The 27,498-nt window shown below is 38.9% G+C and overlaps 1 protein-coding gene across 1 annotated transcript in view; it reads right to left on the bottom strand.

Annotated features, from left to right (window-relative positions):
- kaznb (kazrin, periplakin interacting protein b) overlaps positions 1–27,498 on the bottom strand; it is a gene marked incomplete in the record, with an annotated part of 138,442 nt that overhangs the window by 73,577 nt on the left and 37,367 nt on the right.

The following is a 27,498-nucleotide window of genomic DNA, read 5'->3' as shown; positions in this document are numbered from 1 at the left end:
TAGGGGCAAAGCCAGTCAGTTAATCTTACTGCTGTCAGTGTTACTATTTGCACTAAGAGTTCCTATACTATTTATAGAAGGCAGTGACTTTGGTGTTAGGAGAATATTTCAGGGTTTCTGCTTGGGGCGGGGGGGGGGGGGGGGGGGGGGGGGGGGTGGGGGGGGGGCTGGGAGTAGCTGATGAACTTTATGGTTCAGTAGATTAATTAAAGAATGAAGGCATCTTTAAATCCCAACAAGAGCAGGGTTTGGTAACAATCCACATGGCTTGGATTTGTTGCCATTTGTGTTGCATTAATATAACATTTACCAAAAAATGGCAGAATTTATTACATTTTCTGTTGCCATAAACAAGCTCCTGCCATAACTCTGGCTGACTCTTTTTTTTTTCTTTTTCTTTTTTTTTTTTTTTTTTACCAGAAATGGGAGATTTATATCTGCTGCTTTCATGGGTTTATTAATACGTGACAAATTTGGGGCCGATCTAGAAGCACACTTTGTTTAATCCAAAACTGACTTTGATTAATCCAAACTGTCACCCACTGAAGAAAGCTGCTGGATCGTCTCTGTTAATGGTCACAGTGCTGCAGGATTCAAGAAAGACTTAAAAGGCGCTGACTCTAAAATTGACACCTTCAAGCTAGACAAGAATCTGCCACTGTTCACACAGACAGTCCAAATACTTCCTGGGTAAAGATTCATGGCTGGAGGAGACTAAGATTATGGGTAATGGGCTGTAATAGCAACAAGTATGTATGTATATTGGTGATGCATGGTGGTGATGGATCATGCTGTGAGGGTGTCTTTAACAAGAAAAAATAAACATTTTCTCATCAAGGCCACCCCTAACCCTGCATTGCTGTAGGTTGGGAAAACATCACATACCCACTATGATGTATGGTGGAGATGATACAGGTTCTTATGGTTCCAAAAAACCCTGAGAACCCTGTTAGAGAGGGTGGCATCTTTTAGATACAATGATATTTTAGGTGCAACTCTGGTAGACGATACCAAAAATGTGTCATCAGACCTTTCAGCAGGATAATGATCCACAACATATGGCCAAATAGACAGATATATGGTTCATCAGACAGTAAACTACTCCTCTGCGACCACCTCAGTCCCCTGATCTCAGTCTCCTTAATCCTATAAGAAACCTGTGGGTGATCAGCAGAGATGTTCACCAGTACTTTTTCCCAAGTCAAGTCTCAAGTCTTTGAGGAACAAGTTTGCATCACGTCTGTGAAGACTGAAATAAAAAATTGTTATATCAAATCTAACATCTAGTACAGGTCTCAGGCAGCATCACGTGGGTTACACATGTGAACCTGCACCGTTTGTCCTTAGGGCTGAATTTTCACCTTTGATAATTATCTGTAAATCATTAAGTTTTGTTTATAAAGAATTAAGTCCTAATCTTTTTACATTTAATTATGAACGCACAAAACTGCTGAAGGCTGCATTATATTTTTTAGAAAATGTATCAGGTGCAATATTTACATATTTAGAAATATAATTAGGCATTTACCCTCTAGGAAAATTAACAGAAAGAGATTAAAACTTCTTAATGGGATACTTCTAAAGGACTAAAAGAAAGGGATTTCTGTCTCTGTAACTTTTATCCTTCTCTTCATAGCGTCAATCTCAAGCCTTGAGGGCACAAGTCCAAGTTGAGTTTGAAGTTTTTTATTTTTGTGACCTGAGTGCGACTCGAGTTTGAGACCCTGATGATCCGAAGAGAAGAGCGGATAAGAGCAAACAAGGAATCTGGACAATCTCAGCTTCCTCCATCCTTCAGATATGTCATATGAAAGAGATTTACTGCAGGGAAAAGAGGGTTGTACAAAGCATCAGCAGCAGGGGTGACAATAATTGCTGTGCTCAGGATTCTATGTAATAAATAAATAAATAAATAAATAAAACGCTCATTTTTTTATTGCTATTACAGGGAAGTGTACCACCACTGAATAAATTAACTTTTGTCCTTTTTAGAAAATGCTTTTGGAATAAAATACATTTATTTTTAAACAACAGTGACTAAAACCTGTTTTCCTGGGTCCTATTCAGTAATGGATGTATGAGCTTGTGTTGGACTGCCTGGTACACTGTGTAGTACATGTGCAGACTGCATTACGTTGGCCTGCTGTGAACCCAGTGAAAAGATACTGAAACCATGCGGCAGCTTTATCAGTTCTGATCAAACGTACCCTGAGAAAATTATTAAATTCACATCTGTTTCAGCATCTTTTGGTCCGTTTTCATAGTCATCTCTCTTCACAATCTGTGTACTTATACACACCATGGTCTTTAGTCACAGGTGAAACAGGTTTGAGGCCAGAGCCGAGAACAGCCAACAGGTTGGTGAGTTGAAAAAATGTTGAAGCTCCACTCCTGCTCTGCTGCTCAAACTTCAGCAGAGTGCCAAGCTACAATCCCCGAAGGTTGTGTTTGGAGGCTGAGATAAGACCCGCCGAGAAGCATCCATTATCGGCGGTCTGGCTCAGTCCGTCTATCACCGTCCCCCAGGTTTCACCCCAACACCTCGCAGTCATGCTCATCTACTATCACTGGGAGTTTGGTAATAATAAACAGTTTGACAACCTCTCCTCTAGGAGATAACAGCCGACGGGACTGCAGATGAAAACATTGCCAGAAGCCACGGTGAGCATCAAGATAAAGGCTCGCCAACAGGGTGAGGGTGGTTTCGATGAATCTCCAGATTTGCAGGATGGAAACTAGACCTCAGATAATGGAGAATGTAATTTTTACTCCAATCCTCCGAGGCCTCTGTAAGGGTGATTTACTCTCATTTCTCATGTCTCACTTCTGTTTTCTGTCACGCCTTCCCATCCTAATGCACAGTTTTATCCTGCTTTGAAACTGACAGAACATTTGCACATTCAATATAACAGAGTGAAACGATAAAGTTACAGTGCCAGCCAGAAGTTTACATACACCTATGAACGAGCACTTACATGACCTGTTAAACGGGACCCAATTATGCTTCCTTTTAAACAAATCAGTATAGGTCTAAGGGCCATACAAAACACATACATCACATTTTTTGTATGAAATCATCTTCAAATAATGAGATTTCACCTCCTCAGTTCCACCTCTGGGCTGTTTTTAGGGATCAGAATGAGCTGGTTTTATTGCTCTCTCACTTTTTTGCAAATAAGCTATAGCTGGCCACACATTGCCCAACTCAATGTTTACACTCGCACAGTATACCCTTAAAAATGGCTTCAAACAGGTACATCTTTGACCCTTAGCCAGACCCAGAAGCAAAAGAAGTGAAGCCTCCTGCAAAACCAGCAAAAATGCAGCGAGCGGTTATAGAATGGCAAGTTTCTAAATGGACACAGTAGCCTATTGTTAGCGTTAGCTTGTGCTAATTGACAAATCATGTTTATGCTGAACAGCCATTGTGCAGGGCATACAGCGGTGAAACCAGCTGATGAAGTGGGCGGAGCTCCACTTGGGTTGCCAGGTGAGGAGCAGTGTCCTCCGATTGGGACCTCATTATCTGGAAGATTTTGCTCGTTTTCCAGACACCAACAAAACATTTGCTTATTGCCAAAAAATGGCTGGAAGTTTTTTGTTTGCTTTTTTAATCGCTTGGACTGTTTTTAGAAACAATAGAGGCACGAATGGAAGTAAAAAAATGCAAAAAGTGAGTTTTGCATAAAAGGTCCCCTTTAAATGACTGGCCGGCAAGATAATTGATGGGATGGTTTTTTTTTTTTACAAAATTTGTATTAACTTTTTTATTTTATTTATTTTTGCAATTGATGCTTTGTTAAATTTACTGCATGACAGCCCTCTATGGCTGACACAAAACTCTTCTTTGGGAGACTAAAGTGGAAATCTTGACCTTAAACCCATGAGAGAAGATGTGTGGCTCGTACAGCAGTTCATGTGTGACGTGAAAAAGATCCTCAGGCGTTTTTTGAATAGATCCAAACAACATGGACCAGCTGAAATATTTACTGGCAGCTTCGTCACACACTGAAACCTGCAGAATATGACTTTCGACCAATCCCTCAGAGCAGATGTCTGCGTGTATTGCTTCAGGAGGATATCCTTCAAAACCAAAGCATATTTTTAAATCGTACAGTCAAACTCATTCATTGCTGTCCTTTCTTCCATTAATCTCGCCTTTCTTTCCCCTCTCCGAACAGTGGACTCATTTTTAGAGAGCACTGCAGCAGAAATCTCCCTGACAGAGCTCCCCCTGTTGATTTATGATGTACAATTACTTATTTATTGGCTAATCAGAGTACGCTGCTGAGGGCAGGTTAGAGTACAGCTCCAGAAGACAGTGGGCTAAGTCATGGAGAGACGGATGATAGAAAAGTTGCAGTTTGGCCTTTCAGGAGTTTCGTTTTTGGGAGAATGCAAACAATAATAGAGCAAATTTAAAAAGAAAAACACCCATAATCAAGTTCATATTTGACAGCAGACAGAAAAAGAACAGATGTACAATGCAATCAGTGGCTGGCACTGATTACGCTGCAGCTACAGGAAATTCTCTCTTAGCTGAAACATGACAAAAAGAAGACCACTGTCAGGCCGATTAGAGAGAAAAAAAAGAATCTGAGAGCTGTTTCAGAACATTGCATTGATAAAAAGCTTAAGAACTGGCAGGTGTGTTTTCATGGTAGAGCTGCAGGGCTTATTTAAAACCGATTCCTCTCACTACAGCATGTTTCCCCTCTAGAGGACGGTTCCAATGAATAGCAACAATACAGACAATGATCACTTCATTGCCGCTTTATCTCTGTCCCGACAGAGCTGCTTTATATGCGTGGCATGACACGTACAATACATGCCCCAGCTACGGTTTGCTCATGTTTCCTCGTGTCCATAAAGCACAGCAGTCCTAGAAGCAGCCTCGTATGAAACAAGCGAATAATCGCAGCACACAGAAGTAAAAGTCACATGAGTTATACGACAAAGCTGATGTTTGAGCGTGCACCACGGTGCAGACAGGACCTTAGGGAGCAACATGGTGAGTAGAAGGATGGAATGATAATGTACAAAACTTGAAACCAGGATGGAGCCAACGGAAGAAATCAGCAACCAGTGTCCGTATGCACAAAGATTTCCTCCTATGTCAGCCTAAACATTTTCTACCTGGGAGTTTTAGCTTATTAGCGATTCAGAAAGTTGGTGAGTGCGACTCTGAGTAGAGAGACGACCAAAATATTTGTCTTAGTGAGCAGGTGTGGTTCACACTGTTGCCACTGCTAGATGTGACGCTGTCTTTTAAGAGTTGTGATGGGTCGGAAAAAACACAAATTTACTCCTATTAACCAATGGAGAGGAAGATAACTATTTAGGCTACTGACATCATCATGTACAATACAGGAAATACTTTCTCACCTCTTCTATCTTGTCTAGAGTGCATTTATTTTTCTCTGCTACTGTTTCCATTTCCACTAAAATGTTTATTACTGACAGCATTTTCTGTAAATAATATAAAAAATCATCTGTACTCTATTCTTTGTGCATTTCTCCAATTTCAATTCCTGATTATTCAATATTTTTCCTGCTGTTTATTTAACCTTAATAAAATGACATCAATGGAGCCGCACCTTTAACTGTTCGGGCCACTTAAACTAATTAATTGCCCCAATGGGGATGATAAAGTTTATCTTATATCCATACTAATAATTGTATGATTGGTAAATACGTTTATGTGCTCATTTCCTCCACCTTCGGAGGAACCAGCCAATCAGCTCTCTCTGTTTCCAACATCTTCCCTGCTCTCAAGCTCACTAAAAGTCCTCCTCACTACTCTTAAAAAAATCACTTTAGGAGCTCTGTAAAGGCCTAGGGTGCTCTGTGAATAACTTTTATCTTACTGACGTAAAATTCAAATCAAAATCTTAGAATTTCCTAAAATAACTTCACTAAGAGCTACTTTTAGTCTTAGGATTCTCTGTGAATACAGGCACTGATTAATCTAATCAGGGGAAGGCTGAACAGCTGAAGGAGGGTACTGAGCAGGGGAACTAAAGGAAGGAGACTAAAAAAAACACGGAGCTCAACCAGAAACAAAGTATCTAAAAAAAGAAAAAACAGGGAAAGGGCTAATATTAACTTAGGCATCCATGCCTATACAGGAGAACAGTAACACAACAGTTAATTAAGAAACTTAAAAATATGAACCTATGTGGGAAGACCCCAAAAGGAAGCTCCCTTGCCGCATTCTACACAGCCAATAATAATGACAATAATAAAGTAAAAACACGCAGAGAATATTTTATTCTGTTGATCCAATGGATCTGTGTCATGTGACCAGCTCTGCGCGCTGTGCACTGTCGCACACAGCTTTCAGTGCAATGGAGAGAAGTTTATCTGAACTATGATGAACAACGTTGAGAGCCGAATTATCAACGAAGCCATTCAGAATAGAGGAAACGTGCTAAAGCAAGCTTAGCATTCAAGAAATTGCTCTGAATGAAAACATCATCAACTGGAGCAGAGTGAAAGCATATTTAAAAATTAGCTGTATGTGTCAAAGAAGATGTTAGAATCACTTAAAAAAACAGCAAAGAAATGGCATTGTTTTCACTAACTTTTAAAACTCACTTAAAGATGTTAAAATCAAGTGAAAGAGGAAGCAGAGAGAAAGATACATAAAAGAAAAGAATCGGGTTATAGACATAGAAAAAGACAAGGTCGGCAGCAAATATAAATGGGAAGTTGCAAAGTTATTTATTTTATTTTAGCATTTATCTCTGTGAGAGACAGAGCAGACTTATCAACGGGGCTAAATTGAAACCTTTTCGAGCGTGCAATAGAAGGAGCACTGATGACCAGACCTTCACACACTCTCTCTGTATTGCTGCCCAAGAATACGGTTCTGCATGGACAGTCTTTCATACTGTACAGAGAGAGAGAGAGAGAGCTGCACACTCAGAGATAGCTCAGACATTAAAATGCAAAAGCAATTAAATGCAAGCCGCAACAGTGCTTATGACGTGCCAACCTGACAGCAGGTCTCTGATTATTTTAATTAGAGAAATATGGCTGAGTCATCCGTGAACATAACTGAGGGGCAAAAGGAGGCGGATTTTCTTCTTTTAACTTCAGTGAGAGGCTACAAGTGCTTTGCACAATTAATGCTTTAATGCAAAAGGGCGAAGCACTTATGCAAATGTGTTTAGAGAGACTAACTGTGCTGATGAGTAACTTTTCTCACTTCTGTGTTTTATTTAATAGCGCCAACTCACTCTAATTGTAAATGTATGTGATTTAAATGTGTTTATTAAGCTGGTTCCTGCAGGAGATGGGGAAATGCATTAATCTGCATGCTAAATTACTTTGTCTGAGTCCAACACTTGTCTGGCTCAGGGAGTAAAGTTGTAAGGGATTAGAACAAGGCATTAATATTGAGATCAATGGAAAAGAGAAACAATGTAATGCTCTCTGCTGCCCCTAAAATGTAAAACAAACCAATTACCATAATGTGATTTCACAAGCTAAATAAGTGAATAAGCCCCAGGCAATGTCCCCCTGGTGTTTCCCTGCAGACGAAACCTTGTTTGTTGACTGTCCTGGTTGACTCAACTGTGTACAGTTCCAATATGTTTGTGCACCTAATACAGTCGTGCTCCTTAAGGGAAGAAAATGAAAGCAAGCCAGACCGACTGCTGAGAAACTGCAACACAAAGGAGGATAAACATTGTTTATTGCCTCTTCTCCAAATATCAAATCAACCCCTTCATGTTTACAGGGGACAACAATCACGTAGAACTGATATCTGCGAGACTTAAAAACAACCCTTCATAACACGAATCCTCGAAAGCCTAATTATATGACACAGAAAAAGCAAATGGCTGGTTAAACATAAACCATAAATGAGGCAAAGACAGTGGAAAAATACTACAGACCCACATCTGGTTTGCACAATGTTTACAGATACATAAATGTGGAAATATACAAACCACTGTCCACGTTTTACCTGGCTCTAGTGTCTAAAAGCTCCTTTCTGGGTTGCTTATACACAATGCAATTGTTGCCGTGCTGACACTAAATGTCTCTCAAATACTCTAATGTTTTATTCCGTCATCGACAGCAAATGAGATGCACTATATTGCCTTTGAAGGCTACTCCGTGTAGCAAAGCTTTTATAAAACATGCTAACCATCTAGAAAACGTCATTATTGTGGTGTTATCTTTCATTTTAAACTTTCTGGTTGCAATTTACTTAATTGACCTCCAAAGCTATTAAAACTCCCGTGAAAGGTGTGTAAACACCCTGTAATCAAGCTGTTTTATTGCACTTAACAATAACTCTCCCTGTAATTAATAACAAAAAAAACTGCAACATTTACTTTTAGGACACCTATGCAGAGGAACAAAAAAGATGGAAGCTTGCTAGTGCTGGCAAAAAGCATGCACCTTCGAATAAACCGGTGTTGTATCATTGTAAAATCTGTTGGTGAGGCTAAAGAAGGCCTCCAGAGCTGTTTTTGAGACTACAGACTGGGTGCACCGTACCATCAGATGTTGGGTTGCTTCTCCAATGACAAACCCAGGATCACAGGTGACTTTAAGGAGCTGCCAAACAAGAGAAAACACATAATTGAGGGAGCTAAACATGGATCTAATGAGAAGCAACTTGAAGTCAAAATTAGAGACATGAAGTAGGCACACAGGAAGAAGCTGGAGAGCAAGCTCCAGCAGAACAATATCAGTGATTTCCTGAAAGGGATGAAGGCTTCAAGCAGAAGGAAGATCGAAAAGACTGAAATCTGGACATAGCCAATAAACTTAACACATTTTTCAACAGGTCCACTTCAAGAACTAGCTCAGCATCCTCCTCTCCTGCCCACAGCTTTGGCCCGCAGGCCCGTCACACTTCAGATCCTGGACCCTTCTGCTTCCATCACCAAATGTGTTCGTCTTCACCCAAATCTGATAGACAGCTTGTGTCACGGTGTGGAGACAGCCATCTTTGAAAGCAATGAGATGCTTGAAGAGTGTAAGATAAAACATATAAGAAAAAAACAGGCTGGACTGGAGAAGCAAGTGAAGCCATCTAAAAGAAGGGACAAAGCAGATTGCAGTTCTTGAGGAAGATTCAGTCTTTCAGTGTTTGCATCAAGATGCTGCATATCTTCTAAGTCTGATTAAAGTAGAGCAATCTCTTCTGCCATCACCTCCCAGGGGTAGCAGCATTAGGCAGTGCCTTAAAAAAGCTCTACCAGCTGGTAAAGAAGGGCGGCTCTGCTCTCTGGACTCCTCTGAAACCTCTGGAGGCGATTCCAGGAGGATTCTTCATCAAATGAAGACTATTACGGACAACCCTTAGCATCCTCTTCACCTGCGTTTTCAGCCGGAGAGTTTCTTCATACCCGCTGTATTACTGTCCACTGCAGGAGATCCTCCCTGCCCACAGCCATCACCATCCACAACAACTCTCAAAAGAAACTTAGATAATATGGGTTACAACAATATTTAATTTCCCTATTGGGTAATTAAAGTGTTTTTGAATTTAATTGAATTTGACTTTGAAAACGCCCGCACACTTTATAACTTTTAGAGTTACGAGGAGAAGAGTGGTCTGGTAAAATATGTTTTGTGGAGTTCATTAAAGCGCCATCTGCTTAGCAAAGCAGCACAAAGGTTCATGATCGAATAGAACGGTTCTCCAAGGGGGGAAAAAAAAAAAAAGGTAATAAAAATTCACAGAAAGATTCAGTAATCTGGCAGCAGCAGTATCTGTTGGTGTATAATTTTGTATGCTGAAAAGCTTTCTGCCGAGGTTCCCACTTGAGCAGTCAGGCTTCAATAAATGGAGCAGCCAGGCAGAAAAGAGCGCTGCAACCAACTATCGTCTCCTACGAGCAAATTTAAACATGCGAAAATGCAGAGAATCTAAGAGGATTCAGAGCAATCACAGTCAAATTTATGAATACTAATGAGAGTAGAGAAGGGCAAAGTGGAACTAGGTTCATGACGCACACGGCACAATCAAGCCAACTGTTTCCATTCCCTTAATAGGCTCAAAAAAATATAACCAAATTGAGTAGTAATTATGAGCATTTCTGTATGACATTTCTCGTCCCATTTCCTACATGTACTTCACCGTGCATTCCTCCGTTAATCTTTCCCTTAAAATGCCTTTCTTCTTTTATCTAACACGTCCTCCTCCTCCCGGAAACTGATGATGTGCAGCAGTGGGGTGTTAATATGGTAAACAGAGTGAGAATTATGTGGATTAAGGCTAAGTCAAGCGTGCATTTAATGCTTTCACACCCCAAAAATAAACTGATGTAAATGGACATTTTATGAAGAGAACCTCTGTATGTTAATTCAGTCTGGATTTGCATCACACAACCAGTTGCTACTATGAGAAGAAAATAGTAGAGAACAGTTTGAATTCCCTGTTAACAAAGCAGGCTACTTCTCACTTGTGTTTACTACATATTGCCACATAAAGAACACAGAGGCTATTTAGTGCTGACTTTTGTTGCCTTACACAATTAGAAAAAGTAATAATTACTTTCCTCAGACGTCTTGACAATGCATTTCTTTACAGCCAACATTCCTGCTGATTTCAAACAAAAGCGTACTATACTCATCTCTTAAAGGTGAAACTTCATGTTTTGGATGTTTTTTTTAATGTTTTTTTTTTTTTTTTTGGGCAATGATATTTTAAAGCGTTAAAGCCCAATGTTTGATTGTTTCTCCAGTTGACAGGCCTTTGTGCGGTTCCACAAAACAGATGAAAGCTTGCTCTGAAAACCTCTGTTTGTTTGATTGCATTAGTGTTAATGGTGTCAGCAGCACAAAGTTATACAGGCAGCTAATGAGCGTTGGAACCCTCCAAACAGGGACAAACCACACAGGAAAGGGCATCTGTCACACAAAAGGGTAATTATACAGTTTGAACTTACCTGCTGAATGTGTAAACTGCTTTTTTTTAGTTTATTTACTATTTTACATGTTTTTTCCAAGCACGGGCACAATTTAGGAGTAGGCATCATTCTCCTTAACTTTGAGGCCCATTTTGTATCTTTTTTATTGCCTTTTTTTGTTTTCTCTGATCAGGTTTCCCTTGTAAATGAGATCTCACCAGGCAGCATGTATTAATAAAGAATATAGAAAAATAAAATAATGTGCAGTGATTAAGTATTCCTGGGTTCGGGTTAGCAGCCTGATAGACAAATGCAAACAAACGTGCAACCAGACTTTTCTACTTTTTAATAGGTGTTATTTAACAAAAACAAGGAGGTAGAGATACGTGAGATATTCTCTGTAGACCAAAATCAAGCCATTTTAAGCCTAACCATCCCCAACCTGTGTTTAACCGGCCAAAAACTTCATAATTTCCCATTCAGTCAAGTTCCACATGGAGGAAATTTCTTATGTGGGATTTGTATCACGGAAAGACTGTTAGCTGTTTCCAGTATCATAGAGGGGTTTACAAGTAAACTAAGAGAAAACAGCTGTAGGAAGCTATTTAAAAGGAAACTGTTATTTTCTACAACATTTGGAGAAATGGTTGTGATTCATTCAGGGTGCAAGCAAGCATGAGAAAGGGAGATTTAAAAAGATAACAGGAGGCCCACACAGGACAGCCGAGAGTGCAGTTTTAGAAATGAGACTGATGAAATAAAACTAAATGGGAGACAGAAAACACAAATGTGATCATCTTGTAATGTGCTTTAGTTATTTAGTTATTCTGGGATGACAAGAATATGATTCATGTTCCTGAGATAAGATAATAATTAAAAAGAACTGAAAATGTTAATAGCAGAGTTAGGTCAACCTTTTTAGACTTTGTCGATTTTATGAGTTTATGTAAAATGTTATAAATGTTCTTTCTGTGGTTTAATTTAAGTGCATGGGCTTGTTAAAACAGCTGTGCTTTCAGCCTCTACATTGCAGCTCTTGCTGTGTGCCAAGCACCACCTTGCAAAAATGTGACTGCTGGCCAAAGGGAGGAAGATGCCTCCTCCAAATAGGATCTTTGGCACTTTTTGACAATAAAGAGTCTTCATTCATAAGGACAAACATAACACGCTTAAATTTGCCACCTTTATCAAACTCAGGATGAGTGTGCACCCCCTGAGCACGGTTTTAATGGCGAGATTAAAACCAATCAGCTCCTTTGTTCTTTTGTATTACTACAGATTACAAGACCAAATTAGATTGTGAAGATGTAGATCCCTAACCAAACACAGTGTGCATAATTTTTTTTTTTAAACAGAACAAGCAGCTGTCGCATGCAAATTTTATGATTGTTAGAAATAGATTTTTTTTTTCTTTTGCAGTCCTTTTATGTAAATAATACAAAGAAGATTGCAATTATACAAATAATTATATCAACCGTTTGGATACAGCCTTTTACTTCCAAGACGTTTTCAAACACAAAACATAGAAATATACAGCAAAAAACATGCAAACATCAGGACTTTGACACATGGAAAGGTTATCTCATGATTACAAAAGAAAAGAAAACAATTTTTAATCTTAACGATTATCATTGATCAATCGATGGTGCAGCAGCAGCACTTAAAACAACAACTGTAAAGGCTGTTTAGTGGCTGTGGACCAGAGTTTTCCCTCCTTGCAGCAGACAGAAATCTGTGAAGGCACAGAGCATTTAATTCCCGTTTAAGGTCAACAGGGAATTCAGGGGCTGTGATAACAGGTATCATCTTTAATTCCACGCTCCTGTGAACTCCTCAGATTTTCTGGCTTCGAAAGCAGATTAAAGTAAACAAGATAACGTGGATAAGTACAGAACATGTGTTCAGAAGAAGAAAAGGTTGAGATGAAGGGAAGAAAAGACGTAAAGGTTGCTGCATTTCACACAAATGTCTCCTCTCCTGTTCTGTGCACTTTTACTGATGCTTTCAATGAACTGTTCACAGCAGTTCTAAAGCCCACTTAAGTCTACGCTCCAAACAACTAATAGATCGATTAGGGCTATATCTGGATGAGCCAAAACAGAATCAACTCAACGAAAGGCTTATATCAGGTTTGAAAACAGAAAAACTCCCAGAAATACACGGACGACGAGAATCCTCCCCTCCCGGCACAGTGCTTGTCAATCTCTTGCATGGACGCGTCGATCCTGGACATTTCCCCGCATCTGCCACACAACGACGCCGCCAGACTCGGCAGCGGAAAGAAAGCGGCGAGACACTGTCTGTCTGTCACTCAGCGGTAGATTGACAGAGACGTGGGCTCTTTCATATGACCCAAGAGCCGTCTGAAATTGAGGTGAACACCTTTCATCTGCAGAAGGAGGTGTGCGGTGATCTGGATCAGCTCAGGGTTTTCATAGAAATGTGTTGCACTCCAAACAGCGGACTAAAATGGTCTGAGCTGCAGAAACAGATGATGGATTATGAAGTTGTCTTCATGTCTCGTCCGCAGAAAAAGCTTTTATCCTCTAAATTGCGCTAAGAGACCATCTGATTCCCATGATTAGGGATCATTGCGTGCATAGACAGAGATGGTCCAGCAACTCCTGCACTGTTGAGCAAACAAACAGATGAAGTGCTTCCCAGTGTAATGATGAGAGAGGATATAACAAAAGAAAACATCAGAGTTAAAAACTACCTTAAAATAGTAGCAATATTACCCTGAACAAGTCATCTCAATACAAGTGCGTCTGAACAGAAGAGTTTTTAGTTGCAACAGTGCAGAAAACAAGCTTTACACCCCCGTCACACTGCTGTGTATCAAACTGCCATTTGGAAAAGATGCCACAAAACAAATGACACTTTCACATCACCTTCCTATGCATTTAACACAAAACATTCGATTAGCACATAAAGCAATTCGTAATAGATTCACGTTTACAGCACGTATGCACCACTGTGACAGAAACAACGCGACTCAAATATCGCAGCATTAGTCCGATAATACCATCATCATCGTATGCGGCATAGTTCACTGTGAAGGTTTGGAAATATTGAAATTGAAAGTGAAACTTATGGCTTCTCTTTGATTCATTTAGCGAATAATGGTCGGACCTCTTCTTGAGGACACTCGGAGCTGCGAGGTGTCCGTTTCAGGTGGTCGGTTCAGCCTCTGATATGAATAAGTAAATAAAACGAGACAGTGACATCAAAGTAATGAACTAAGTCATGACGCAGCAGAGCACTGCGGACTCCACCCCCACGGATTTCAGTAAAAACACACTTTTCACAGCAGGAGCTCATCAAAAACAAGACTTTAAAACTTTAAAACAAGACAGCATATTCCACAAAATCCCCTTAATTTTCTCACTTTTACACATGAGGTGGTTCTAGACAGGGGCCTGGTCCTGGTCCCTGCTATGGCCCTAAATGCTAAATCAATTTCCTATGATGCTATGCGCTGGCTAAGCAACCATAACTGATTGATCCCTTTTTTTCACATATACAGTTTTACTTTACTTAAAATTGTAGGCGTTGCGCTTTAAGCTTTGGCCGTATAGAGAATTGATCACAGTTCTCATCTGTTCATCAGATCAGGGGTCTGCAGGTGGCTTTTTCGCTGTGTGGCTCACTTAATATACTAAAAGATAAAACATTGCCCTATTTTGTTTTTTGGTCTCATTCTTTTATTTTGTGCCTTCATGAAAACACACTGGCCTCCACCCTGGCCTCCCTGGTAGATCTGGTCTAGAACCGCCATTGGTTTTAGACCTGCGTAAAAGTCATTATTCTAAACACCAGCACACCGGGGAAGCTGTGAAACAATATAACTACAGCTTTTTGGATGAAAAACCCCCCTAGGAAATGAAAGCTTTTTTTGTTTTTTGTAAAAATACAGAAATGTACATTAATGCACTTTGGCTGTGCCTGCTGCCTTTAATGTTTTTTTTTATTTGTTTTTTTTTTACACATTTCCCTTGATGGATTTCCCCAATCCATCAATGCTTTCTTTTTTTTTACAATATGCTTTTGCCAGCATTAGAAGTACATCATGTTAACCTCATTTCATGCTTTATAAGAAATATTGCATCTATACATCTATTACTGATTCTGCAAATAAAACTGTATGTAGTGTTCAAGAATGGCATCTATTATCGCTGTCATCATATCTGCTCACACGGCCACCTATTAAGGAGCTTTAGTAGACAAGGTATGACATCCACCCTTTAATAATCCCCAATATGGTTATTTTTATACATAGTACCCATTCCTCTTTTATGTTTCGTAGGTGTTTCTGGGCGCACAGAAACATGGAAAGTTTTGACAGACTTGTTAGTAAAAAGGAGAAACTCCATCTCTTTGAAGTCCAGCCCACTCCGACAGAATAATGGATGTAACACTGGGAAGAAGATGTAAAGGATTAGAGGTGGAGAGATTTTCATATAAGCAGGTAGGCGACCTAAAGGCTGTAAACGAGAAATGAGATGAAAGCAGAGGTTTCCTCCAACATGTTCTCGTAATAACTGATTCCTTGTTTTCAGAAATAGAAAGATACTCTTTCAGAACAAAGACAACCCGACATCTTCTAAACGATAAGATAGTTTTCCTGCAGGCAGTCCCCCTCAGATTGGCTGGAGAAAAAAAAAAAACAGGAATTCGATTGATTTTAAGAAGAGGCTGAAGTTGTGTTGCAATCCCTTCTTTTTTATCTGTTTCGCTGCTCATCTATCTTCCTCTGTCCCTCTGCTGTTGTGTCGATAACTTGTTAGTTCATTAGGTATGAGATCTAAAATGATGAATTTTGCATGACCCCAAATTTCCCTTTTCGGATCATTAATTCCATCTTCCGGTCTTTGAGCTCGTAAAGCTCCAGTAATATTTTTGCGAGGCAGTAATAAAAAAAAAAAACAACAACAATGTGCCCACTTTGTGGCTTAAATGACAGCACTGGCATCTGACTGCTGTCATACAGGCAGAAATGTTTCCATGGCTGTGTGATGAAAGGTAATTTCATGTTTTATCTTTCGAATCCTCTGTCTCAGCATGAGCACAAGTTCCTTTACTACTGCGAGACGTCAACAGATATTTTACCAGAACCCACAATTAAATTCCTTCATGCAACCAAAAACATCGATTTTTCTTTTTCTTTTTGTGACGTTTCCATCGAAATATGATTTTTTAAAAAAGGATTCATGAAACATGTTCACAACACACGTCTTATGCAATTTGACCTGTTTTAACAGACACCCTTGCTTAGCTGCAAGCTAAATGCCTTTTTAAGGAAAGTAGAAAAACTTAAGTTGTGCTCATTTTAATCAGTTGTATTTATTAGTGATCAGTATTTGACAAACCTTGGCATTAAATCTCCAGAATATCAACTGATAATAATAATAATAATAATAATAATAATAATAATAATAATAATAATAATAATAATAATAATAATAATAATAATAATAATAATGTCATATCAGATACAAGTTTCAAAAGATCCACAACTACACATGACTGAGCGCCTACTTTAGCTACCCTCCCCCCCTCACAAGATGATCTGGAGCTGCAGAGGTGGTGGGGGGCGGCAGAAGAAGGGCTCATCCAAAGCATCATCAATGATAGTACTGCAACTGAGTCACACTTTGTGGTAAATTGATAATTAGCTGAATCACACAGAAAGTAGGTCAGACAGCTGTCTCTTCAAATAGTTCCATGATGAATTGAGCAAATCTTCATCAGCGCAGACAGAGTGTATGCATAGCACAACAATTAAATAGTATTTGCCTAAAATTTGTAGCAGTGGGGCATTTGTGTAAAATACTTGGCTTCTCGGAGTTGTGACGCTCATGCAGAAAAACTTACTCTGGTTGAATAGGGACTAGATAATATAAGCAACTACAAGATGCATGGAAAAAAATATGCTGGAGTGTAATTTGCTTAAAGCCACATATCTTCACATTCCCAGCACTCGATGCTGCACCATAAGAAAGCGGGCCTTCTCCTGAGCAGCCCCGTGGATAGGGAACGCTCTGCCTCCACATCTGAGGGCTCCACAGAGTGTGACATGCTTTAAAACAGGCTTGAAATACCCCCCCCCCCTCCCACCACTAATGTTTTTAATATTCTCTCTTAAAATGTTTTGTTCTTATTTAGCTTTTTCTTTGTTTTTGTGCACTTTATCTGCATTTTGTTGTTCCTGTTTTTATTATTTTATTGCTATTTCATTGACTTTCTTTTTTGTCATTCTAAAGCACATTGTAAATAAAATGGATTATTATTATTATTAGTAGTAGTAGTAGTAGTAGTAGTAGTAGTATTGTTGTTGTTGTTGTGTCTGAAAAAGTCATCAAAATGCAAAGCCAATACACAATGGTGTATCAGGGAGTTTAACTATGATCCTCCTCACTAGCTTCACACAACAAACCCTAACTCAATTTTTCAATTCACTTCTTTCTTTCTCTAAAGTTTCCTTTATTTTAGCCGCAGACGTTTCACAGTGAAGAAACTGACTCGACTGCTGTGCTGGCATATTGAGGCAAGAAAAGCTGACCAGTAAAAATGGACAAGCTGTGGAGCAGCTGCAGCGCTGATTATGTGGACATGGAAACATACTGACTATGACAGTGGTTTCTGCTGTGGTCACATGTTGGCTGACGAATTTCTCCTCGTGATTTATTTGAATATAATTGGTTTATCAACAAGCGAAGGCAGTCAGTGAATGAGTGCAGTAAATAGACGTTGCTGCATATGCTGCCAAGCCTGCAGAACGGCTTCAGCTGTAATTAGAGAAAGCCTTTTAAACTGAGTAACTCGCAATTAATTCACAGTGTGAAGCATTTCATCGGCTCCCTCTTTTTGGTAGCTTCTCGTTCGTTCACATCCTCTAAAGCCGTTCGTATGAAGGACATAATGCAAAAGCCGTAGTAGTGAAGCCCAATATACTCAGATATTTCAACAATCATCAAAATATGAGCTGTAAATGATTGAAGTTATTTATGAAGAGTTAGTTGGAAAGACTTGCTGCCTGCGACTGCTGCAGATATGGCTCTAAATCATCACCTGATCAGCATCATCTGTCAACCCATCATCACTCCACTGTTTCAGCCCTTCCGACTTCTCTACATAAGGACCAAATGACGTCCAGTGTTCGGCTACATCGATTCACAGCTTACACAACCACAGAAAACCATTTGATTATTCACCCCAGCATAGCAACATGGACATGCATAATTCATCTGTGCATATGACGAATGAGGCAATCAATCCTAGGACAGCACTCAGAGAAGAAGCATTCAAATCCTCTCAAAATTATTATTATTATTATTTACCATTTTCAGTGGACATAGAGGTGAAAACCTGATGATTCCTTTGCTGGTTCTTAACCTGAACTTACACAGCAGAACTACAGCATCGGGAAAATCTTTTTTAGAATATCTACATAATACACAAATCCTGCTGTTTTTGAAGGCGAAGAAGCCTCGATTGGTGTTTTCTTCCTCCTCCACAACAGTCAAAGGCTCCACAAGTCAGATGCAGCACAACATGCTGGATGCTGTAAGCAGAACGCTGGCACTTCAACTGAGAGAGCAGATGTTAAAAGAGCTGAAGATCTAATTTCATATTCCATCTGACAGCGGAGACATGACTCTTCATAAACGCAATCCCCTCTCCATGGCAAGAGCTCCTCCTCTACATGGGATGAGGCTGCACTTGACTTTGACCCCTCAGATGTGGAGAACAAAGACATCTGATTCATAATTTGGTCACAACATAATTGTGGATGACTGGCAGGCTGCTGAAAACTTCAACCTGCAGGTCATTTCAATGGAAGGATATCTGAGCGATTAAACCTGAGCCAGTGATTCAACAGCTTAATTGTGGTCATTTGAAGAAATAGAAAATCAGGAGAAAGTTTTTTTTTTTTTTTTTACCCATTTTAGATAGTTCAATTGCCGAATAAAAAGTGGAAATGACATGAGAAAGAAATGAAAAATATTGACAATAAAGCCCAAGTTTTGAGGCGGTGTGAGGCATAGAGGTAGAGCTCAGGACCTTTGCTGCCCATCCTCTGTCTGATTTGTATAAACCAGTGAAACACGCCTTAAAATGTCTAAATATTAATAATTGCACGTGGTGTGTTGCAACATGTGTAATTGCAAAAAAAAAAAAAAAAAAAAATCTTCTATTTCAGCTTATCATCAATCTTAGCCAGGATGTAAGCTGTATTGGTACAAACTGTAGGCCGACTGCAGAGCAGTTGTCCTGCATCCTAAAAGTTGAGTTGATTCTAGTTTCCTCCTGTCACATGTTGATGGGCTGTTGGGCAAGGCACTCAACCCCAAGTTGTCTGCTGATCTGCGTCTGTATATGAATGTTTGTCAGTGCGACTGGTTGATTGTGGCTCTAGTGTAAAGCACTCTGATAAGAACTTTGCAAAGAAAAACACTCAAATTATTGAGAATTTATTGTTCTCAATATGTTGACATTATTCTTAAAATACAAATTAGACTTGTTTATATTTCAACTTTATTCTGCGATAGAGAAAAGAAGGACTCTAACACCATAACATCCACTTTTCTTGCTCAAAGACCCAAATACTGTTTTAGTTCTGTCCTGTAAGTAATTCATCCGAAAATAAAAGGATGAAAGTATGAATAAACCAAAACTCAAATACATCCAATCAGCCCATTGTGTAAGAAGGCACAAATTGTTTGATGTTTTTTTCCTTTTCACAGAGCTTTTCTTTTGCAACACAAAAAGAAGATATAGTTGCTAAACTGAAGCTACAACACAAACTAGCTACAAGTAATCATTAGAGCCTATTTTATCTTCATGCCTCGATTTATTGATTTGGCACCATATTGCAAATAGTAAAAACTTCTTTCTCACTCTGGAAATTTTCCACAGACCCTGAAAATGCTCCTTGTTTTAAAAGAAGCCTGATCTGGATGCCTTAATAATAATAATAAGTAATAACTTATTATCTTATATTTTAGTTTATGCAGAAATTTACTCATGGTAAAACCAACCTCCCAGGACTGCGGTTTGAGGACCCATGAAGAACCCAAGCGAGTCGATGATAAAGATTTAATGGACGCTTAAAGACAGCCTACATCAACTTGTCTCATAGAGAGAGAACATAAGAACAGAATGACAGGCACAAAGAGGCTGGGTGGCAGGAGACAAAAATCTTTAGATAAAAACAGGAGAAACCATTGGAGACTGAAGAGTTCAGGGAATTGAACTACAGGGGAAGGTGAGGCAAAAGCAAAGATGAGAAAATGAGCTACAGCTGAAAGCAATGAGGGCAGAAAGCTGAGGGAGAATGATAGACAGGGACAGACAGGGAGGAGACACAGGAAGAAATCTAACCAAATCAACAATGAATTAACTAAAATCTACCAGTCACTCCACAAAAGTTAAAACTAATATAAAAAACAAACTAAAGGATAATAAACTAAAGAAATCCTGACCTGTGAACTTAGAGCAATAGTTAAAATAAACGCACAAAGGAAATCAAAATACAGTCTTGACAGTGATGCATCCGGCTTTAATGGATCTGCATTTTACGCTGTTGATCATAACATCTGGGCTGAGGTTTAGTCTAGTTTAATTTAGTTTTGAGCAAATCAATCAAACAGACCAAAGCATCGCCGTCCCACTTTATATATGATTTCAATGTGAAAAGGAAGAACTGAAAAGCAGGATATGTCCCCTTTAAGTGGGGTTGAGAGAGAGAGAGGGATGAAACGCACAAAAGGTCCACGGGCCGAGATTCAAAACATGATCTACCTCAGCACCGCCACAGCGCACATAAAAAACAATCTTGACAAAAGATTTGTGCCATCATTATTGCGGTTGTATACTTAAAATTACTATAAAATCTGGTATTGCATAAGGAGTCCCCAACAAACTTTGAATTTTGGAAAGAAAACTAATTTTTCTTTTTCAGGAAGTGGGATAAATGTAGGGAATCCACCGTCAGACACATCCGTAATTCTTCATTCATTGCTTCCATCCATGGAGAGAAACAGATTGGATTTTCGAAAATCCAACACATTTATTACATAATATGTATTTTGGGACATTGTACCCGTTCTGTCATTTGGAAATGTTTGGAGGCTTACAGGAGATGAATGTCAGAATATCATTATGATATTTTTCACCTCCTGTCAGTTCCGAGTGATAAGCCTCCAGCTGACAGAGCCGTCCGTTTGTCGCCCCATCGCAGGAAAAAATAGGAAACAAGCGAAAGCTGTAGGTGTGCAATCTGACACAAACAAAGGCAACGCGGATGAAAATCTGTCACCCTGACAAGTGTCTTTACTTTTACTTTTTCTCAACAAGTACAACTTCTTGAGAAGATAATCTGCACTCCATCCATGGCCGGCGTTCCTGTTCATCCATCACCTCCCAATGCTACGGATATTCCTGACTAACGGGAGGAACAGACTGCAGGCTAATCATCTTTCACTTGAGCTCGCATGCGACCGAGCTGAGGTGAAAGCAATGGCCTTTTGCTGAATTACCTTCCCTTTAATCAATGACACTGCGTCTGAGAAAATATCTCCAGGAGGACGTCGGGAGAACTCCGCATCCATCATCCGAGCTGCCGACGGTGCTCACGGAAGCACAATTGAATCAGTGTGTCGGGATTTATTTAGCATCCATCAGAAAGTAGAAGGAAGTTAAAATAAAGTGACAAATGGGAGTCGCTCCATACTGATCGATTACAATCTCATCTATGGCAGAGCAGAGAGGAGGGACACTGCAATCAATATTTTAAAATAAATGAATAAAGGAATGCTTTAGCTACCGTAACACATAAATAAATAACTTTATTCGTAAAATGAAAAGGTGTAAAAAAAAAAAAAGAAAAAAAGAAAAAGAAAAACAGACAATTTCTTGTGCGCACTGCATACAGATGTTTTTGGTTTGCTAAACTGACCTATCTATAGCGCTTGATGGGCAAAAAAAGCGACGTCCCGCTCATCACAGGGACACACAGAGACATACAAGACAGACAGGCATGTATGTATGTATGTATGCACCCACGCCTCAGGGCAGTTTGGATCCGTATGTGAATCTGTCTGTAGAAAACAACACTAACAACTGTAGAGACCGTGCAGCGAAGCATTGCAGCACCAGTCAGTCAGGCTGATAAGGTCATGGTGCCAGTGGCAGAATTCACAGAGTGACACGCTCTTCTTTACTGTTCAGGAACATTCAGCTGATCATAAATGTTCTTCATGCTGTGTGGGTTTTCCTTTGGTGCAATCATATCACACGGGTTCGGAGGCTGGTCCCCCGGTAATGCACTAAATAGAAAATGCTGCAGCGTCTTTGCAAAAGCATTCTGCCACCTAACAACCACACACCTTCTACCTATTTTATGTGCAAGATCAACTCACGGTTGTGCATCATTGTGAAAAGTAAAATGATGCATGGTTCTCAATTTTTTTCATCATAAATGCAAATTTAAAAGGGTTTTATTTAGTGCCCCTGATTCAATACTTAGTAGATCCAGCCTTTGGTGCAGATCAGCTTTGCATATTTTACACATTTGCAAAAAAAAAAAAAATTTCTTCTTGTGCAAAAGAGCTCAGACTGAACAGAGAACATCAGTGAAATTCAATTTTCAAGTCTTTCCACAGATCAGAAATTGGATTGAGGTCTGGATTCTGGTTGGGCCATTCTAACAATTTAAGGTTCCTTTCACAATTAAATTAAAATCCATTCTCTATATCTGGAGCATTTGAAACAACACTAACGACATGTTGTGAGATAAACAAAAAAAACTGTGATTGGGGAGGGGGGGGGGGGGCATCCCTGACAATAGGGATGTAAAAGGGGAGTTAAGATCAGTTGTGAGTTTTTATTTAACAAAAACTGGTAGCTAATCGTTTTTTCCTTCCAGTTTACTCTGGCATCAGTGATTACCAAGCTGTGATGGATGACGATACTTTTGTCAGCAACTGATGCTCTCATCAACACAATACCCCTTATTAGCCACCCATCTTATCTCCTTCTTCTTCTCTCTTGTGTTTTACTGTTTTCCCGTGGCACAATGTATGCCGACTCCTCTCCAGTTCAATTCAATTTTATTTATATAGCGCCAAATCATGAAACATGTCATCTCAAGGCCCTTTCCCAAGTCAAATTCAATCAGATTATACAGATTCAACAAAATATATATGTTTCTAATAAAATGTGGCCTATGAGGCATTGTTAATGGATTGAGAAGAGAATGAAACCCGGAAACTTGTTTGATATTATTTTACACGTGTACCAAAGCAAATTTGCATCCTCAAACAATACAGCAAATGGGTTTTGTACATAAATATACTGCCAGTCAAGAAAGTGTATTTACTTTAGTCATGATAATCCATAATATTCTACAATGCTTAAGAAAATTGTGTGTTTATTTTAGTCTGAAAATGCTTTTCAGTAGTAATGTTAACCTGGATTGTTATTTTGAAACTGTACAATTAAATATAAAAACAGACAGAAATTACAATTATTTTTGTCCATGTAACTCAGATTTAGTTCAGGTTGATGTGCAGCTGTCTGCCAAACATAAGGGCTGATATGTAGGCCAGAGAGTTCAAACTAATAGGGGAGAGCAGGGACAGTTGCAACATTGTTTATTTAACTACTAAGCGATTCACCTAGACTGATGATAATCTTACAACGCATGCTCAGTTAGCCCCTCCTTCTTTCTGCAAGACAGCAGCCATCATTCCTTCAGGGAGAACTGAGAATCAAGGCAAAAAAATTATCTTTTAAATGATTACCCTTTTGTTGTTATTGCATCCACAATATATATGGTTTGAATCTTCAATTTCTTAGCTTCCAACAGACATAGGTAACATGGGCCAAATGTGACGTTTTAAGCTAGCATAGCTAGTTTTAAACCATGCGTGTATGTAGGTGCATGTGAACAGCTTCCACTCAGGGCTCAGCCCCTCCCTGCCCTAAAATGCCACCATCAGAGCAGCGCCGCGTTGGAGCAACATGGCGGAGAGCACCCCCAGCAGATCAAAATGTTCTCTTGCTAACAGCATTATAAAGTAATGAGTTACTTACTTCTTCACAAGAAGTGTTTCTCCAAAAGGTGATGCTGTTTTGCTGCGTTTTTATGCTTTGCAAATATACGCATAGTAGGCAACAGGTGAGAAGGGAAAGGATGGAGGGACCGGTTGCAGCTAGAGTGGAGGTAGAGAGAGGCGCAGCTTGTCATCCACCTTGTTTTGGTCTACAGACATTGCTCCTTGTGGTGAAATATCGCTTATTGCTCCTTTAAGTTAGGATCAATGAGCCACTCTTCAATTTATGTTCAGGTGGGACCAATATGCTATATTTTGCATCACAACAATGAGCTGCAGGTATCAATAACAGCGTGTTTTATTAGCTTTTCAGATGTTGACACAAGGCTGCAGTGCATGATGATGGGGGATTTTGTGCAGACAACTGACACGTTTTCAGTGCATTATTTAGCAGATGAAACGTATGGTTGAAATGTCCAGCAGGACTATAAACTTTGTCTTTTTGTTATAAGTAACAGGACCATTCAAGGCCCTGTGTTTTACAACACAAGTAACACAAAAGAGAGCACATCTTAACAAAAATTTTGTTCACGTTTCAGTTGTAGTGTTTGTAATAATATATTACTATTTGGCTGGTTAATCGTTGCATGGTTGTAAATATATGTGAATAGCTGCACACCTTCTGTTCAGAGTGTCCTGCAATTACATATAAATACACATTTGAGTGAGTGCTTTCCTCCCCTACCGCTACTCTTTGTTCATATCGAGACAATTATGTGCAAGTTTATTTTTTTGTGTTTGTGAGTTAAATCAGCCAATGTTTATCAAGGAGCAGTTCATCGTTTTGCAGGTTTTAAGTTGAAAAATCAAAGCAAGGTAGCCAATTGTTGAAGAGAAAAATGTTTCTTTTTTTGGCTTAGAATTATTAGCAATGGATAATTTCAACATGAATTTAGAGCTCCCTGATGCTGTTATAAAGCGTAACAGCAACTTTATTTTGCTGGTTTTCAAAACTTTTGTTTTTTTATCAGAAAAACTAGGTTACAGACAGACTTGACTAGATGTTTGGTTTTGCAGAATTTTCTAATCTAGACTGGGAGGAACGGGCATTATTTTCCTGTTTTTTTTTTTTTTTTTTTTGTCTGTTGGGATAAAAGGTGAACATCCCCCCTGCTTTCAAGCAACTGCAAACCTTTCCCACTTTGACAAGTTCTTTGTCAAAATACTTCATCTCTTTTCTTTTACTTTTTATGTCCTATAATTTGTACTTTTATTGCTTTTTATAACATTACGTACTGCAACTTAGTACAAACTGGGTACCTACTGCAAATTACCTCTGCATTTACATTTTATATTCTTTTATCTTTTAGATCTTTACTTGTGTGTCTTGCCTTTGTTCTGCAAAGCAATTTGAGTTGCACTTGTGTTTAAAGTTGCTAACAGATAAAGTTTTGTAATTTAGTTATTATTCAAAAAGCAGTATACCACAGCAAGCAGAAAGAGAAAAAGTTATTACTTCTATATTTATTTTCTTAAAGCTCCAAAGAAAATTTCTGTTCAATCTGTAAAACCATTACTGTTGCTTCAAAGTAGCTGTGAACAGAGAGCATGCAGCCAAGAAGAAAATTAAAAACTAATTTTACAAAGTTTAGCAACATTTTTCATCGTTTCACTCAGATTGGAACGTTCTCACAGGCGTAGACTGGCTTTGCTGTAGAAATAAATAAAAAAAAAACTCTAGATTCAATCCTAAAATGATGCTGGTATTAAACTATTTGTGAAAGTACGCAATGATAAGGAAAATGCCCGCTGCCAATGTTTTGCCTCAACTCCTCAGAAACTTTCCTGCAAAATAAAAAAGGTATGTACTAAAACACAAAGTGTGACATATAGTTATAAATATAAAACCAAAACTTCCCAGTTGTTGTCAATCCCACAACAGTGATTGCTGCTTTAAATCCACAAGAATATTTTCACCTGCTTAGAATAACATTTTGCGTTCTTGTAATGGAGACAAATTCAGAAAGCAAAGAATTTGTTCTGCTTATGCACATGTTTCACAGGCTTTATTTGCTTCGTTTTCACACTAAATTAATGTAGATGCAAATCCGTTTGTCAAGTCCGGCAGACGCAGGGAACGGGGGATTATTTTTGTGCTACTTTACAATTGCTCTCCTTTCGATAAAATACACAGCAGGTGCAGAAGTGATTAAGAATCTAAATATTTCCTCATAGAAAGCTCAAGATTTACACATTTGATACACATTGATATCCAAAACTTTAAACACAGAATTTGACTTAATCAGGGAGGAATCACACTGAGAAGAGTGTTTCTAAATCAATGAGTGCAGATATATTTAATGGACTGATGCAGTTTATAAAACTCTATTAATTGTTTTACTTGATTTATTTGGAGATAAAAAAAAGGCTTTGACTAATATACAAATATATAAGACTGGTAAATCTTATACGTAGAGAATGAAAATACATAATACAAACTTACAATGCATTACCAGGAAAAAAAAAGAAAACGTGTTGCTTTTTAGACCATGAGCGTCCTGTTATTTTCAACTGAATAGGTGAAAGTAGTAAATATTTTTACTTATAAGAAGATTATTCCTCATTTTATTCCTTATACATTATTTACTCTGTAGTTTATATTAGGAGCAGATTTGCTTTTAGTTTTAGAATTAGATGAATTGGCAAAAATGAGGTTTGCGCTCATTTTACACAACAAAAAAACAAAACAAAAGAAAAATAATGGAACAATTAAATTCATGAATGTTTGGAAGTTTGACCCAGAAAATAATCCATTTCTGGAGAACTGCTGCACAACAACAGCCTTGCCTTTTTAAAATCAATACAATACAGTGCAGGCGTTACACTTAAAAAGGTCTGCCATGTCCTTCTAAGTTCTGCTAAATGGGACAACAGCACCCCCTGTGGTTTGGGTCTGAACCTGCAGTCAGTAGTATGAGTAGGAAGGGATTCTCTGTAATCCTCAGAGCAAAAGCTTCACTGCATTGAGATAACTTTGTAGCTTTGAATTTCTGTGGATGAATAATATTAATAAACTCCCCAGACAGTATAAAACTTAAAGAAGCATCGTGCAAATTGTAGAGTTTTTGCACAAGTCTGCCCCCTCTGGTGATAAATTGAAATGACACCAGTGCTGTGCATGAGAGAAGAGGAAAAACATCTGTCGCTTCAACTGCACAGGTCTTTTGTTTAGAGGCGTAACGTCTTCTCAGGTAACCCCCCCCCCCAAAAAAAAACAACTAAATATTGAAGGTAGTCCGTGTTCTCTCACTAATCCATCGATGCGCATCAGATCCACGCGCACACCCAGAGAATAAACCCCAATCACTCTCTCATGAACTGGGGCCTATAGAGGCAACTGAGGTAAATAGAGGATAACTCATTTAAATCGGGCAATTGTCATTGGTATGTATGCGAAAGAAAATAAACAATATTTAAACTCAAAACTGGCACAATGGACCTTTAACGAACTGTAGTTTGTCTTTAATAATAATGGATTGACATTTTCGCCATATTTTTTTCTTGTT

Source organism: Fundulus heteroclitus, chromosome 20, assembly GCF_011125445.2.
Source record: "Fundulus heteroclitus isolate FHET01 chromosome 20, MU-UCD_Fhet_4.1, whole genome shotgun sequence".
In the NCBI taxonomy this organism is placed as follows: domain Eukaryota; kingdom Metazoa; phylum Chordata; class Actinopteri; order Cyprinodontiformes; family Fundulidae; genus Fundulus; species Fundulus heteroclitus.
This window is presented reverse-complemented; position numbering and strand designations above follow the sequence as displayed.